At 42.4% G+C, this 17,573-nt stretch overlaps 1 long non-coding RNA gene across 1 annotated transcript in view; it reads left to right on the top strand.

Annotated features, from left to right (window-relative positions):
• The window catches only part of Gm13219 (predicted gene 13219), a 115,055-nt gene extending 108,219 nt beyond the window's left edge, over nucleotides 1–6,836 (top strand). The window contains exon 3 of the long non-coding RNA NR_168281.1: nucleotides 5,903–6,836. This is a non-coding gene — a long non-coding RNA (predicted gene 13219). The remainder of the gene's footprint in view (nucleotides 1–5,902) is intronic.
• The last annotated feature ends 10,737 nt before the right edge of the window (nucleotides 6,837–17,573 follow it).

Here is a 17,573-nt window from a genome sequence, read left to right on the forward strand (position 1 = left end):
GATGAGATGGTATTTGTTTTTGATCCATCTGGAGAACAATAGCTGGGCTTTAAAATATTATCTTTGAAAAGTGCATTAGAAACTGAACTGCAGTAACTGTCTGCAGAAAAGAAGGCTAAGATAAAGCACAACGGTGTATATATTTGACATCATTTTTCTTGACTACATACACTTCATGTCACTTCACGGTTTTAGTATAGGGATGTTTCTTTTCTTTTTGACTTTGGAGGTCTCATTATGTAGCATTTGCTGGACTGGAACTCACAGTGTTGATCAGGCTAGTCTCAACTCATAGACATCCTCCTGCCTCTGTCTTTTTAGTGCCAGGATGAAGGGAACACACCATCTCAGCCAACGAACATCATTACATTTTCTCCAACTTATATCAAATTCACCACAAGCTGTCTTCAAATTGGGATGTGGCAATACATCCTAAAAAGATTCTAAAGGGGACATTATGCCAATAGGCACCGCAACACTGAAAAGGATTGGGTTGGTTTTTTGGTCTGGGGTAGGGGTAGGATTTGGAGTGGTAGGGAGTGGTGATCTTTAAATTATAAAACCTGAGCCAAAAATATCAATGGTCTCACTATATTTTAGCTATGAATTCAAGCCACTAACCAGTGAGTTACTAAAATAAAACATGTATACCTGGATTGTCTTGGAGGAAAGAGGAAATGGGTATCTCTGTGCCCCACCTGGGACATGGACAGGTTAACACCTGCCTTACTAAACTGCCTGAGGTGAGCAGAGTTTACTTCCAAGTTGGAGCCTGGGGGAGCCTTCCAAATGTTGGTTCAAATATAGCCTTTGTAATGTTTTATTATAATTCAGTACGGCTCTGATTCTTTAGCTAGGATACTGTTTCCAAAGTAATATAATTGTTATCAAGAGAGAAGAAGGGAACATGTGAATGAGTTGAACAAAATCAGCCAAATGCATCCTGGCCATTTGTGTGGAACAGACATACGGTCAGTTGCCTTTGCATGCATCTCAGAGAGCTATCACTTTAAATGGTGTCAAAGTGTCACAACGTGAAAATGAAAATAATTCTCACAGTTGGATGTATAGGAAGGAGCTTGGGGAACCATCCACTTTACATAAAATAATTCTTACAGTTGGATGTATAGAAAGGAGCTTGAGGGAACGTCCACTTTATGTGGCCCTTCTTTGCTCCGATGCTCCAAAGACATATTTTAAAATGTTTATTACATTCATTTATTTCTTTCTTTGAGAGGAGGTTCACACCATAGTGGCTGTGTGGTGGTCAGAGGGAAACAATCTGTAAGAGGCCTTCCACCTCATGGGACCTGAGAACAGACCTCATGTCATTAAGCCTGGCCACAAGCACCCTTACCCACTGAGCCATCCCACCAATCCCAAGAACACACTCTAATGATCTTTGCTCCTTTTATTTCCTATCAACCACATTTTCCTCCTCAAGTCCTTTTACAACCTCACCTAGTGATCTCTTCTAGCCCTTTGCAGAGTCTGCGTTCTCATTCCAGGTACATTTTCCAATTGAATTGCCAAAAAGACATTTCTTGACCATTCACTCAAAGGCAAAGGATGTCGTATCTCATCTCTGCCCAGAACGTCCTGCCTACTCTCCAAGCTCTGCAGCTAAGTAAACCTAATGCCCCCAACTTCCTTCAGTCTATTTACTAGCCACAACCACTAATCAGATGCTTCTTATATGCTTGTTGCCCCACACATCTTACCTCTTGAAACCCTCCCCACAGTGAGTCATAATGTACATCCCTCCATTACAGATAAAGACACTAACTAGAAAGAGGTCAAAAACATGCTATGGATCACACCACAGAACCAGACAATCCTTTCATCAGCCCAACTCAACAAGTATCTCCCACATGGAGAGTAGTCTGCTGGGTGAGGATTTAAAGTTGGCCGTTTTTCACCTCTGCTCAGAGGGGCCTCCAGAAGAGCCACGGCAAGGTCCTCCTGGTGTGCTCCATGTGGATGAAAGAGGTGGGAACACTCCCTGTTCCTTGAGGTAGGGAACTGCTGCAGATGGAGGTGGGGAGATTCTACAGACCAGCTGTGACTTGAAGGAACTATAAGAAGTAGCAGAATCTTCATGCCAGGGGCATTCCAGGCAGGGGAGTAGTTGCTTTTTGAGTCATGTCAGTTCCAGATGTTTCGTATATGAAATCAGCTGTAGGCAAGACCAGATTTAGGGAAAACAGCAACAAGAAGAGAAACAGTAAAAATTTAGAGGTGGAGAGGATGGCTCGGTTAGTAACGTGCTGTTCAAGAAAAAAGACCTGAGTCCAGTCCCAGAATGCACTCTGTTTACCACACACTTATGGACCCAGTGCCAGAAAGATAGCGACAGGAGGGTCATTGGAATGCTAACCAGCCAGAGTAGCTTATTTGAGCTCTGTGATGGTGAGAGACCCTGTCTCATTAAGCAGCATGGCCAAAAGCAATTTGGGAAGGGAAGAGATGATTTCAGAAAGTAAAGGGAAGAACTCAAGAGAGGAACTTGGAGCGAAGAAATGAAGCAGAGGTCATGGAGGATGCCTGCATACTGTCTTGCTCCTTGTGGCTTGCTCAGTGTGCTTTCTTATGGCCCCTAGGACTACCTGTCCAGGGGTGGCACCACCGACGTGGGCTGGGCCCTCTCTCCCATCTCAATCGTTAATCAAGAGAATGCACCGCATGTTTGCTCCCAGGCCAGTGTTACTGAAGCACTTGCTCACTTGGTAGTCTTTTCCCAAATGGCTCTAGCTTGAGCCAAGTTGACATAAAACTAACCAGTGCCCCATGTCCTCGGCTCCTTTCTCTCCATCTCCACAGAGTGCACTGTGATGAGGCCCTTTCCTTTCCAAAGAAGTGCTAGTGAATATCCCCCTGCTAGTCTCCCTCACTGACCTATATCTGAAGCGTTTACATATCACCAGTAGACAAAGCTTGTCAGACTATGTCTTTGTTGGTAGTAGTGGTGGATGGGTGATTGTTTAGTTGGTTGATTTCACAGTACTGGGTTTTGAATCCTGGGCCTTCTGCATACCAACCAAGTGCTTAAGCACTGAACTTCACACAACCCCAGGCACTAACTTTACTTGAGCTTCTTCTCTCTTACCTTGTCACTTTCCTAGTTATGACCTCCTCGCCATGCCTGCTTGTTTTCCACATCTACACTAAACCATTTTCTCAAGGCACATCATCCATCATTTTAAGTTACTTTTCGAGCTTATTTTCCAATTCACATCTCCAGCTGGTTCCATAATCGCTTCTGCCCTTTCCCCCATTACATCTTAAATCACCCCTCTTGCCCACTCAACTTCCCCAAATCTTACCAATCCTTATCTGCCAACCCAAAGCTTATCCAAAAGGAGTTATAAAGTGTCCTGTCTTAAAGTTGAGAAGAAGACTTTAAGTAGGCCAGAGTAAGAGTTGGATGACTAACCCTAGCACGTAAACTGCCAAGTGCATTGCACGTCTGGGATAGAGTCAAGAACACCCAGGGAAGCCAACCATAGTCGACACCCATTTCTCCTGGATCCTCCTCGTGTGACCAGTTCTGCTGACCCAAATCCTGTGACACTTGTAAACTTCCAACGCTTCCCATTCCAATGATGTTCAGGCAAGCAGGAATCAAGAGAGAGTGATGCTGAGGAATAATTGAGCCCTGGCAATGCAAAACATACCCCCAAATACAGTAGGTAAAGATTGAAAAATTAAAGACAGTGCTCTCTCGCTTGACTGGACATTCAAGCTCAGTAAAAGACAGTTGAAACCTGCTAAGCATACATAATATCATGGAGGACACAACTTGAACACTCTGTGGCTTGAACATTTATAGGGGGTAACAGAATGCATTCATCATTTGGAACTAATTTTACAGTTCACTGGCGTTACACGGAAGCCCTCTGGACTGCTTCTCCTGCGATGAGAAAGTTTCCAGAATGGCAGTTTCCACTGGGTTTCTGCAGCTAACAGTCTCCACTAGAGATGGATGCATTCCTAGCAGTGTGAAATTATAGTGTGGCCCATTGCCTAGGGGGAAGTGCACCAGATCACACCTCTGAGGGCGGTGTGTCTGTGTTTTCAGTTTTGTGTTGGGTTTGGGGGTGGGGGCTCAACTTGAACCTGTCAAGATATACCAGCTGGGGCAAACTTCTCCCTCCTCGTGGTGTCAGATGTTTGTAGGAGTTGTGTTTCTTTTTGATACTGAATCACCCAGGGTTGAAGATGGCTGTTCCTATTTATGAAATGTGTTCTGCTGAGTTTAGGGATGCATTTCTTTTCATCGTTTTTCAAAAGAAACCGAATTGCTTTTTCTGGAGCATGGGTCTCAATCCCCTCTGCATTTCTCTTTGCATGGATGCTATTGTCCTTGAGGTTACAGAGCTCAGGAGAGAAGCTTTCTATAGAAGGAGAAGTCACGTGCTGAGCAAAATGTGTGTGGCGGATTTCTTTCCACCCACAGAAAGCAGCCTCTGGTGTCTCCCATGTCTGAGAGTGCATCTTCCGGGATCTCTCTGCACTGTGCTTAATTCAGTGGGTGGGAAGCATGTGATGGTGCTGCTGCTGCTGCTGCCGCTGTGTAATTCTGCCCTTGCTACCCTCTTCCACTAGATGCAGCTGTCCCTTAGGAATGGAGCTGGATTGTTTATCAGTATTTTCATTGGCCAGAATGATGCTCACTAAGTGTGAGTGGGATGAGTCAGACATAATTACCTGCTCTGAGATGTATAGGACTTGGAACGCCTGTTTATATAAGGATTAAGTAAAAAATGAAACTGTGGCGAAGTGGAAAGATGTTGGAATAGAAACCAGTCCCTGAGGGGCAAAATATTCTAAATAAATTGTTGGGGGAAACCCTTGAGAAATTTGCTTTTCTTTCTCTTTTCCTGTTTTCTCCGAAGCCTGAAAGAGTCTATAGTAGCAAAACTAACTAAAGAGCGACTTCCTTCTTGAAGACCGGGCTCAGGGTCCTGAATCTCTGCACTTGATGACCTTCCTGTGCTAACATTTTTTGAGGGAAAAGGTCAAAGTGCTTTGAGAATTACAGTTAAAGGTAGAGACTGTCCCGGCACTGGATGGATGAGAACTGAACAGGATAAGAGGATGTTGGTTTATTTTGTTAGAGCACAACATATGGATTGAAGTTTGTCTATAGACATTTATTTCTCTTTTTATGAAATAGAACGGACGGAATATAAAGATCTCCTCTCATCATAAGCATATATTTGGTTGAATATAAAGATCTCCTCTCATCATAAGCATATATTTGGGTGAATATAAAGATCTCCTCTCATCATAAGCATATATTTGGGTGATACTTAAATGCTGTACATCAGGGCTCCCCTCCACTCCAAAACAGAAAGGCTTATTTGGGATATTCCCTAAGAGTACAGAATTTGAAACAATCCAAAGAGTAGCTGACCGTAGTTATTAAGGGCTTTAGGGTTGGCTTTAGGGTTTCATGACTGAAATCTGCTAATCACTTACTGTGTGCCTTTGAAGAAGTTTGTGCTTGTTTGTTTTTGTTTGTTCTCTATTTTCTCTTGTTTTTATTCTTTTCCCCCTACTTTTTCTTTTATTTTATGTGTGTGTGTGTGTCTGTGTGTGTCTGTGTGTGTGTGTGTGTCTGTGTGTGTGTGTGTGTGTATGTCTGTGTGTGTATGTCTGTGTGTGTGTATGTCTCTGTGTGTATGTCTCTGTGTGTGTGTGTATGTATGTCTGTGTCTCTGTGTGTGTTTGTGTGTGTGTGTCTGTGTGTGTGTGTGTGTGTGTGTGTGTGTGTGTGTGCAGGTACACAGGAGGCACTCTGGAATGGGGATGCAGGATGGGAGAGGGGAGAAGAGACTACCTCCAAGATCAAACTCCTGTGTCGTTGCATCATGACTTTTTGTTTTTGTTTTCTTTTTAGACAAAAGCTTCAATTTAAGTGGAGTATGCAAATTCAACGAGGCTAGCTGGCCACTGAACATCATGGACACTCCTGTTTCTGTCTCCCCAACAACAGGATGACAAAGACATCAACATGTCTGGCTCGGTTTCTTTTTTAACATGAGTTCTGGAGTGCAAGCTCTGGTCCTCATACTTGTACAGTAAGGACTTTCCAGACTGAGCTAACTCCAGCTGAAGTTTCTTCAGGCTGGGGAGAAAGCTCCGAAAGAAAAGCACTTGCCACCTGTGGAACTGTGAGGACCAGAGTTCAGATTCCCAGAACTCACATAAAAAGCAGGGGTGAAGGGATGATCCTAACACTGAGGAGCAGCAATGGGGATCCTGGGAACAAGCAAGCCAGGCAGACTAGCTCCAGAGTCAGCAAGAGACCTTGTCTCAGTGCATAATGAATGAGTAACTGAGGAAGACACCTGACTGACATCAATCTTGGAACTTTCTACTGACACCCGTGTGTCAGCACATACACACGTAATCGCATACATGTGAACACACACATACAGGCACGATAGAGAAGTTTCCTAATCTATTTGAACTCAGCTGTTCAGCTAAAACAGAAGGGACCTGTCTCACACAGTTTTGATGACTGATCAGTCAATACATTAATTCTTACTGCAATAACTAAACTAATATTGTTGCAATTTATGTCCTACAGAGAGCTTTTAGTTAATACCCTAATATGGTACTTGAAGCTGAAAAGTTTCTGGGTATCTGTGGTCCTATGAGATTAATATCGGGAGAGTAATTTTGTTTTCTATAATATGTTCAAAAGGCTATGAGTTTGATCATATCCAATGTTATTAATCTGATGATGACTAACTACCTTTCAGTAAAAACTGATATGTTTATGAAATATGGTATTTAAATAATAAAGGAAGCTAAGGAGTAAAAAACAATCAATGAAATGTCTAACTGATATTATCCTTTGATGGAAAAAATGGGATATGAATTTTCTTGCTTTTCCTTTGCACTATATATCCCACATTTTGTCAACATAAAGTCTCAAGGAACAGAAAAATGAATTAATTTCAGATCATCTAGCTTATTTGGACATGTTTGATTTCTGTCTTCATCAACTGTGTTCTTTCCATTGCCTAGTGTTTTAAGGCTGTTGTCAACTAAAGAAATGAATCTGCAGACCCCACGTGTCAGATATCAACATTCCTCAACAATGAAACTGCCAACTTGAAAACAAAAGCTTCCTCAGAACCTGGCTGTGAATGTCCCCTGCCACACCCACTGGCTTACCTGAGTGGAAAAATCACAGAAGTTCCCTATACAAAGTGGAAGCAGAAGCAGGTTGTGAGATTCTGTGTTGTATCTAGACACACCACACATGCACAGGCACACGCACACACTTCCTGCCTTACAGGAAGAAACAGGTGAAACACACAGAGAGAACAACATTCAGATGGCAGATGTCAAGTTTCAAAATACCCTTGAGAACTTTGAAGGACATGTAAAACCTGTCGTGTCTGTGACTGAAGATGCAGCTTAGTGTCAGAGAGTGCTTCCTTAGTGTTTAACAGCCCTGGGGTTGATCCTCAGTCCAGTCCAGAAGAGGAGTGAAATCAAATCTAATCTCTTCATAAAGCCATGGACCGTGTAAGGAAGACTTCCCAAATAGCGTTCTCCAAGGTTCCATGATCTAGAATAAAATTCACTCTGATAATCCTTTTATCCTCATATTTTGATGTCTATCACCAAAAGCTTCATCATTAGCTAAATCATATGTCCTGCAATAGAGCTCAGAAAACCTTGTATTTGAAAGTTCTCCAATGACCCTTGCTTGGGCCATGACCTCAAATGTGAAGGTGGCAACTTTGGTCCTAAGTTCACTATAACTCACTGTTCTGAATGTTCGCTGTTATTAACTGTCCTCATTATTAACTTGTTCAAGTCACATAACAATTTGCTGCCTTGTAGAGAAAGAAGCCTGGAAGACAATAAAATAAAGGAATTCACATGTGCTGGGAGATTTAGTAATGAATCCTATGGAACTGAAACCCTCTACAGTGGGTTAGTTACATGAAACAACGCTTGCCAGATCTTGATGAATGTGAGCGCTCTAGCTCAGTGGAGAACTTCCCGTTATGATCTATGGTCTCTACGTGTATACAAGAAGGCAGAAATAGCCTTCCCCACAAATCTCACATTGAAAAAGAGCAGTCAGGCTACTGCATGGCTTTCCAGCCTCAGGGCTGTCAAGCCTTCTTATTCTTCCTCTACTTTGGCTTAACTACCACTGAGATCAAAACAGGAAGGGGAAAAAGCAGATATCAATTATGTCAGCATATTATTTCATTCATTTGTTTATTTGCAGGTTCATTCGACTTCAGCGTGGAATGTCAAAATATGTTCTCAATCATGCATCTCCCTTTAATTTTTAACAATAGAATTAAAGGATTTTCCACTTCATTGAAGGCATTTCTGACAAGCAGATAGACTGTGGGAGTGCCCTGAAGCCTTGCCAAGACAGTAGTGAGTGCCATGGCTTCAAAACAGTTTGTCTATGTCCTTGACAATTTCAAGTGCTAGAACGCAGTGTGGTGAAGTTGAGCAGTGTTGGAACCTTTAAGAGGTGGGGTCTAGTAGAAGATAACTAGGTTATCAGGCATGCTGCCCTTGGAAAGGATTAGTAAAGTTTTTATGCAACCTCAATATGCATCTGCATTCTGTGAGATCAGTCTACAAAGAGCAAGCTGGCTGCTGAAGCTCTCTGGTTTCTTAGCCTTGTCTTGGGATCCTTTCTTCATCTGGCTCTTTGTCCTTTTGTTTTTCTTTTAAGTTATTTTGATGCAATCAGAAGGCCATTACCAGAAAACCGGTACCACCTTGTTTAAACCCACTAAAACTGGAAGCCAAAACAACTCTTTAAAAACACCCAGCTTCAGGTATTTTGTTATGGCAACAGAAACCAGCCTAGGAGAGTAAGTGGAAGCTTGACTCTTGAGGTAAACTGATTTATTTTTGGTAAGGGTAACTGGAAGGAATGAATCTTAAAATGTATGGCCTAAAGTGCCTTCTCTTTTTCCTAAGAAGGACAGTGTGGTCCCCAGTGACCTTGGTTATCCCGTCCAGATCTTGTTCCGGAAAGAAAGCACAATGTCTTTCGGGCTTGGCTTCGTTATTAGGACCACCTATCCATAGAAAGCCTCTCAAGGTTTGCCATCTGCTTTCCCTGCTCTTTGTTTTGACATTCTGCTGTGTTTTGAGACCCTGGAAACTCCCTACTCATGGCAATCCTCCTGCCTTAGTCTCCCAAGTCCTGGAATTACAGCTACCAGGCACCTGTCTAGTTTTCTTACATTTTTACATACTTTCTTGGTCACCGTGTTTCAGTACTCTGTCTTCTAGAATAGATGACATATCTGATATGATATTAATTAAAATTCTTTATCACACTTTCCTCCCTTTCTGTTACACTGTAATGATATGTGTGCCTTTTGCATTTTTTTCTCTTCTGTAATTGAAGTTCAGATGTCAGAGAATTATTAAAACACATTCTCTATTAGTTCTACCAGGAATCCATTGAAAAACATTTTGTCCTCATTACTGTGTGGGATAAAAATAATGTCATTCATTAAAACAATAACACACAGTGACCAATTTTAGTATGAACCAACACACACAAATACACACACACACACACACACACACACACACACACACACATACACAAACACTATGTGTTGCCATGGAAACACCATGAAAACGACTAAATTGAGCTATTACTTGAGATAACTCGTCTCCAACATGGTTTATGCCATGACTTTGACCCAACAGCCCAGTAAAAATAGCATTCTTGGGGGAAAGGTGAGTAACCCTGCCCCCCAAAAGCCAAACCAGGAAATACATGAAATGGAAACTTCAAATGGGACTTCTGTGTTTCCCTGCTCTGGGACTCTATAACCCAGTTCACCTGAAAAACCTCTTTTATGTCTCTGTATTCCCTTACATGTCAGGTATTGCTTGATCCTTGACTGATGTGACAAGGCAGTGAAGAAAGGACAGACACACATAAGGAAAGTCTGGGTCACATGGGCCATGCTTGGTCTTATGAAGTAATACTGACTAGGCACCAACTTGGAACCTCAGCATCTTTATTACACACAGCACCAGAAGGCAGATAGCTGGTCTCAGTAGGAGGTCTCTGTAGTGGAGCAGTCTTAAGTCCATCATCCTTCAGGAGGAAGAGGTAGTGTCTAGTTTTTGCACACACTGAGCAATCCTTTGAAAACACCTATAGTTGTACCAGAAGGCTTTGCCCACCAAGCTTCTAAGCCTCCCCTGGAGGGAAGCTTTGCCGGTTCCCAAGAGTCTGAGACACTGGTCCTTGTCAAGAATTCATTCCCAGTCAGGACTTTGTCAGCTCCCCACATGGTCTGCACTCAGTTAAGTTGAGGTGATCATGGACTCCTTTGTTGATTGGTTGTCTGATGAGTTGATAGGTTGAAAGAGGGGGTGCCTAAAGGGTTGGAGTCGTTATTGTAAAATAACTGAAAATTCATCTTTAGGATAAATACTGTCAATAAGGCAAGTTAATTAGTCATATATCAAAACCTAAAGCCACATATGCCTTACACTTGTGCTGGCTGGGCAGTTCACACAAAAGTTAAAGGATTTCTAAGTGTGCCCCTCACTCCTAAAAGCCAGACCAGTTACATCTATCTCATGTTAAATGTTTTGTTTTTCTTTTTTAATCTTCAAATATCGGGTAAATTATAAGAAAGGTGTGATAGGATCAAAGAAAATAGAAAACGGGATCCATTTTCCCTGCCCTGCTCTTGAGGAATAATTTCGTTAGCTATTGCAGAGAGCCAAACACTGCAGATATGTCCCTTGTAGTAACCAAGTCGTGTTTGCTCTGCCAGCGCACATGTGAGTAATTGTTGCACTTACTGCTGATGTTTGGCTTTAGGACAATCTTTTAGCTTCTATTCTATAATTTAAACACCTTCACTAGCCTTCAATAGGGAAAATGGGACTTTGCCCCGAATTCTCATACACCACCTGCACTGAATTCAACACATCAGAGCGGCGTGTCAGGGGCCTTTTCTTCTGGCTCCCATTCACTTCATTTCTGTCTAATAATGCCTTTCTCAAGTCCTGAATCACTGCTGCCTCATCCTTTTAACATCTACACTGTAGCTTACCTTTAATCTTAGAAATGATTAAAGTATGGTTGTTTTAGGAGAGATAAGTGTTAGATAACTTGGCTTTGATATACCACTTCTTTTTTAATTCTTTTTAATTTAATCTGTTTTACAGTCCAGACTTTATCCCCCTCCCTGTATACCCTCTGACTGTTCTACATCCCATACCTCCTTCCCCCCATCTCCATGATGGTGTCCCCACCCCCTCACTCCCACCCCACCAGGCTTCCCCACTCCCTGGGACCTCCAGTCTCTTAAGGGTTAAGTACATCTTCTCTGACTGAGTCCAGACCAGGCAGTCCTCTGCTGTATATGTGTGGGGGTCCTCATATCAACTGGTGTATGCTGCCTCGTTGGTGTTGAGTATCTGAGAGATCTTGGGGGAGGGGGGTCAAGTCCAGGTTAATTGAGACTGCTGGTCCTCCTACAGGGTCACCCTCCTCCTCAGCTTCTTCCAGCTTTTCCCTAATTCGACCACAGGGGTCAGCAGCTTCTGTTCATTGGTTAGATGCAAATATCTCCATCTGACTCTTTCAGCTGATTGGTGGGTCTTTCAAAGGGCAGTCATAATAGGCACTGTTTGGTGAGCACACTATAACATCAGTAATAGTGTCATGCCTTCGGACCTCTCCCTGAGCTGGATCTCAATTTGGGCCTGTCACTGGACCTCCTTTTCCTCGGGCTCTTCTCCACTTTTGTCCCTGCAGTTCTTTCAGACAGGAACAATTTTGGGTCAGAGTTTTGATGGCAACCCCATTCCTCCACTTGATGTTCTGTCTTTCCATTGGAGGTGGGCTCTACAAGTTCCCTCTCCCCACTGGAGGACACTTCATCTGAGGTCCCTCCCTTTGAGTCCTGAGAATCTCTCACCTCCCAGATCTCTGGTACACTCTGTAGGGTCTGCCCACCTCCTACCTCCAGAGGTTGCCTGTTTCCATTCTTTCTTCTGGCCCTCAGGCATTCAGTCCTGTTATATACCACAATTTTATGAACAAATTCATTAAGTCACACTGAAAGCTAACAAGAAAAAAAATGGATTCTTGATTCCTAACTGAGGCACTACATTGGTTCATAATGTGTATTGGTCGTAATTCAAAGGTATTAATATGTGCCAGAATTGCTACTGTCCATACTATTTAAAGCATTTTGGTAATACAAATTTTTACTTTAAAGTCTATGTCTAATTCTAAAGTTTAAGTACATACCTTCTTTAAGTATATACCCCTAAGAAATGTATAACTCACCAGAAAAGAAATGAGAAATAATTAATGTAAGGTGTAAGACGTGCTATCAAATGGATTTGGTCAAATGATGAATGAAAGATTCAGAGAAGGACCAAATTAAAGACAGGAGTTGGAGAAGGGAAGAAGGAGGTCACACAGTGACTCAGACATCACTGAACACAGTGTGACCACATAGGCTAAGGTGGGGAGGAGCCAACACCCAGAATGAGACATGTCAGCTGGGATGGAGCAATATATGGCAAAGCAGAGCCTGCATCTGGTGCTGGAATAAAGGCTGGTCCAACAGGCTGAGCATGAAACATGGAGAAAATTGGAAAGAACAGATGGAAATCGGGTCCGAGATTCTTAGGAGAGTGGAAGCTGCAGGGTGGGGGAGGGGAGCGGGAGCAACATATTGACAGACAAAGGGAAAGCAGGGAGCTCACATCAGACAGCAGAAGGAAGACTGATGATGTAAGAAAGTGAGAATAGACAAGCCACTAGAACTTCAACCCAGTACCAAATACCTAGAGGTCCCCAGGCACAAGGTTAACCAATTGTAATAGCATTGAATATGTCTTATAAGACATAATTGGCTCACGTAAGTCATGTAGTCTAACCCAGTCTTCAAAACAGCACCATTAAGTAGGTACTACTCTTGCCATTTCAGTCTAGAAAATTCAGAATTAGAGAGGCTGAAAAGCAAGCCAGAGGTCCTGTCACTGACAAGTGACAGAGAGGGCTTTGAACTCAGTCTTCTGGTTTCCAAGTCAACCTCTTAGCCACTTCGATGTCTGGGCCAGCTGGGGCTTGAGTACAGCTTGGATACTTGTGGAGAATTTTCAAAAGCTATCTTTTCCTGGGAGCTGATGCCTGCCCTAAACCCAGCTGTCTTCTCAGCAGAACACAATTGGGTAGATTTCCCTTTGTAAGCCACCCTGAAAGGTGCCTCACAGCTCAGAGACTATGTTTTGTTTCCAAGAGTCCAGTATCTGTAGGAATTGTAGATACGCAAGAAAAGAACAGTTGAAACCATGTCATCATGCTTAAATATTTTTCCTCTATGAATGAGATATTTTGTCAGAATAAGAATAAAACCAGAAAGAAGAGTGAAGGCAACAATGTGTGTATTAAAAGGCCAGTTTCCCCTGCCAAGAGAAAAGGATAGAAAGAAGTTAAGTAAATCTAAGAAAAGAAGAGTCCTAAAAGCAAAGGCACATAACAAAGCCATAGCCTTAGCCACTGGAGAACCTTCTCAGGCAGTGGGGAGGGGAAATGCCCAAGCCAGCATGTTAGAGGATAAAGCAAATGCTTGCTAGCTGGAAGAAGAGGAAAGGGAGAAGGAGGAGGAGGAAGAAGAGGAAAAGGAACAGGAAAAGTAAGAGGAGGCAGAGTAGGAGCAGAAAGAGAAGGAGGAAGCAGAGGAGGAAGAGGCAGAGGAGGAGGAAGTAGATGAGGAAGTACTTTGACTGAGTTTTAACTTAGCCATGACAAGCTTCTATTGACATCCAGGAAAACTGAGCAAGTAATGGGTGCTGGACTGGTTGACATTGGTCAACTCCTCCACACCAATCATTTCCTACAGGTAAACCCTGGTTTAGACTCAAGTGACTTCAGTGTTACCACATTGTGGGGGAAATATATAACTATAACATATGTGCATGCTGTCTTCTCTTCCTCCTTCTCTTCAGCCTCTTCCTTCTCCTCTTCTTCCTCCTTCCCTTCTTCCTCTTCCTTCCACACTCTGTCATTTCTTCCTTTTCTTCCTTCCTTCTGCCCTCCCTCTCCATCATTCTAACCTATACCTCCCTTCTCTCCCTGCACCCCTCCCTCTCTCCCTTCCTTCTTTTCCTCCTTTCTTCTGTTTGGTGAGTTTTGCTTTCTATGGAAATTTGAGGTTCTGATCCATATAATGACTTCTTAAGATTCTTGACTATTTGCCTTTTTTGTAAAAGTCACTTTTCTTGTTAGAAATGTGCCAAAGACTCACTTAATTATTTTGTTACCCAGAGATTTGAAACTCTAACTGAACTTTTCTGTTAGTGAAATTTATTCTTTGAAAATTTCCATCATGCACTTTGCAAACTGATCATTCCTGCCCCACCCTCTCTCTTTTTCCCACTACACACCTCTACCAGCTCTCTTACTGAAAATCTCTTTCTCACATTCATGTCTATTAATTTTGATTTGTGACCCACAAAATCTTACTAGAGCCATCTGCACAGGTCATGGTTTTGCAGCTATCTGTTGAAGCCAGGTAGACTCATCCATGGGTATGAAGACAATGAGTCCCCCTTCCTAAAATCTATCAATAGCCAAAGACACAGCAGGGAGCCTCTACCCGATTCATAACTGGCTATAGATAGGTCCAGTCTTCTGTGGGCCCAGTAAAGTTCACTGCAGTTGTGAATTCACGATTTCAGTATTTCTGTGGACTCTAAAGAATAGCATTTCACAGCCTTTCATTCTGTCTTCCAATAAACAGAAGATTCCTGACTCTTCTTCCACACTTTTTCCGGGGCCTCAGTGAGGGTGTGTAAATGTCTTTAGGATTCAGGCCTCAGCTGTCCCTTATTCTCAGCATCTTAGGCAGCTATAAATCTGTATTCATGGTCATTCGTTTCAAAGAAAGGCTTCTCTGATTAAGACCGAGAATGGCTTTTGTCTATGGCATCTAGCATAGATATTTAGAAGGAAGTTTGATGCTATGTCTAACTGACTTTATTTTTAATTATGAGACTTGTATCTGAGTGGGAGCATTAATTCCAGCCATTGTGAGGATCAAAGCCATCCTCCAAACAGTAACCTCACAGTGGTAATCATCATCAAGCTTCGAGGCAAATAAGTGATCTTATTAGTCTATAGGAATCTGCTGTGGAAGTAAAAGGAGGAAGTGAGTATGGATCTGTAAAGAGATGGGGGAAGAACGTGGAAGGTATATATGATCAAAACACATTGTATAAAATTCTCAGAGAATTAATAAAAAGAGTTTTAAAGATATTTACATGATATTGTCCAAAGAATTTTTAATTGGCTCCATTATAATGTAGAAATATAGAACATGAGAATCACAGGTCACAAGAATGTTTATTATTGTTGTGCTCAAGGACCCACTCAGCCGAGGATTCAGAATGTCCCCTCGTTATAGATGGGTAAGAAGGCGTGGTCCTTCCCCTGCGACTAACTCACATCACGGGCTCTTCCCAATTGAGAACTCTATTTGTCACACGCCATGAGTATATGGGCAGCACAAATGAGACTCTAGGTCACTAAAAAGCATAAAGGGGATAGGAAGTTGGAAGAGAGTCCTGAGGTGGAGGTGGATCTGGGAGGCATCAAGGGTAAATATGATCCAACTACAATGTTCAGAATTCTCGAAGAATTAACAAAAAAAAAAAAAACAAAAAAAAAAACAAATACTTTTAAAAATTATATTTGTCCCCAAAATCTTGCCCTGGTTATCCCAGATGCACCTCTTTGGTTGCAGAATATCTCCTCAGCTACAGCCTGAGCTACTCCTAGTAGTTAAGTATCTTGGTGGGAATAAAGTATCGATCGCCACAAAGCTGTGTTTGGCACATACATAGGGCATAACAAGCTGGCTCTGTGATTCACTGCAAATCTTTAATGTACTTTGTCCTGGTTAAAGATACTCTCAGCCTCTGTTGCATACTCCTCATTGATCATCATTTGACCAGTCCCCCATGTCGGTTCTCACAGGGAGCTCCTCAATGTCAGTTGGATGGCCTAACTCCTCTCCAGAATGGTGTGCCTGATGACCTCCATTGCTGCAAACCTCCCCATCTTCCCAACAAGTCCTTCTTCTTACTTTAGCATCTTTTTCATTTAATGGTACACACTTTAAGTAAGGTTGTTTCCATGATCATTGTTGAGTGATAATTTACTAGAAGCATGAACTGCCTATGAAAAATAATTCCCTTCCCCACAATAGCCATTAACTGCCAATAGCTCTACAAGTAGATGTGGAGGACCCATGAGCTTCTCCTCCATCCATGTTTGGATTTTGACTAGCTTCATTTTGTGTAGGTCTTGTGCAGTTGCTGTGAGTTCATGAACATAATAGGCATCTATGTCCAGAAGACATTTTATAGCTCTACCACTCATTATTGGCTCTTATATTCCTTCTGTTCTCATTATATCATCACTCTATGAAAGCTAGCTACCCTACTGTGCTGAATCGTTTTATATCAATCTTATACAAGCTAAAGTCATGTGACAGGAGGGAATCTCAATTGAAAAAAGTGTCTCCTTAAGGCTGTAGGCAAGCCTATAGAGCATTTTTTAATTGTTGATTGATTTGGGAGGATGGGTGGTGCCAGCCCTGGGCTGGTGGCCCTGGGTTCTATAAAAAAGCAGCATGAGTAAGCTCTTTCTGAGCCCTCTGGTCATTTATTAACAACAATAAGAAGGGTAGTGATAATATGGTTATGATGTGTATCATGCATGACAAAGTACTCCTAATTTCCAAGATTTCCTTTTGTATTTTATTTTTCCATTTTCGAGACAGAACTTTGCTTTTATGCCCCCAAAATGGCCTTGAATTCAGTGCAATCTTCCTACTTAACAGGAGGATTACAGAGATCATAGGCAAGAACCACCACTCCCAGCATTGCCGGGTTCTTTGACAGTTGATTTATTGGTGTCAGTCCAAGCTACTTAGTTTCTCCCTAAGTTGCCAAATGTATCGTTTATAAAAACACAAGGTCCAAGGGGGAGAAAGGGTTCTTAAATGGTAATTGTAGTCACAATATTTCCTGTACATAGCATTGGCAAGATAGCACAGGGATGGTGCTTAATTCTCTTCTGCTGTTTCTTGGGAGGGCAGAAGTTATATCACCGGCAAGCCTAGAGTCACCTTAAGATGGCTGACTGCCTGCATCTGCCATGCTAAAGAGGAATGAAATATCACCAGGATGCAGAGGAAGGACTGCTGTGCTAAAAGAACTGGGATGGTCTGCCCCCCACATGCTGGAAATGCCTGCAGCTACAGGAGAACGGAAGATGCTTAATAGGTCAAAGAAAATCATGTTTCTAGGGTCACTCTGGGTTTTGAAAGCTGAATGTATTCTAATTGTATCCAGTTAACCCATATGACTTGGCCATGTCTCTCTTGCTGTGAAAATACCAGTGTTATCATACCAGGCAGTCGCCAGCATCAGGAGGGTACTCTCTGAAGCCCTCGTTCTGAGAATAAGGTCTTGAAGTATCCACTTGCAGCCAGGTGACCCTAGCA

This window comes from Mus musculus, chromosome 2, assembly GCF_000001635.26.
Source record: "Mus musculus strain C57BL/6J chromosome 2, GRCm38.p6 C57BL/6J".
Taxonomy (NCBI): Eukaryota; Metazoa; Chordata; class Mammalia; order Rodentia; family Muridae; genus Mus; species Mus musculus.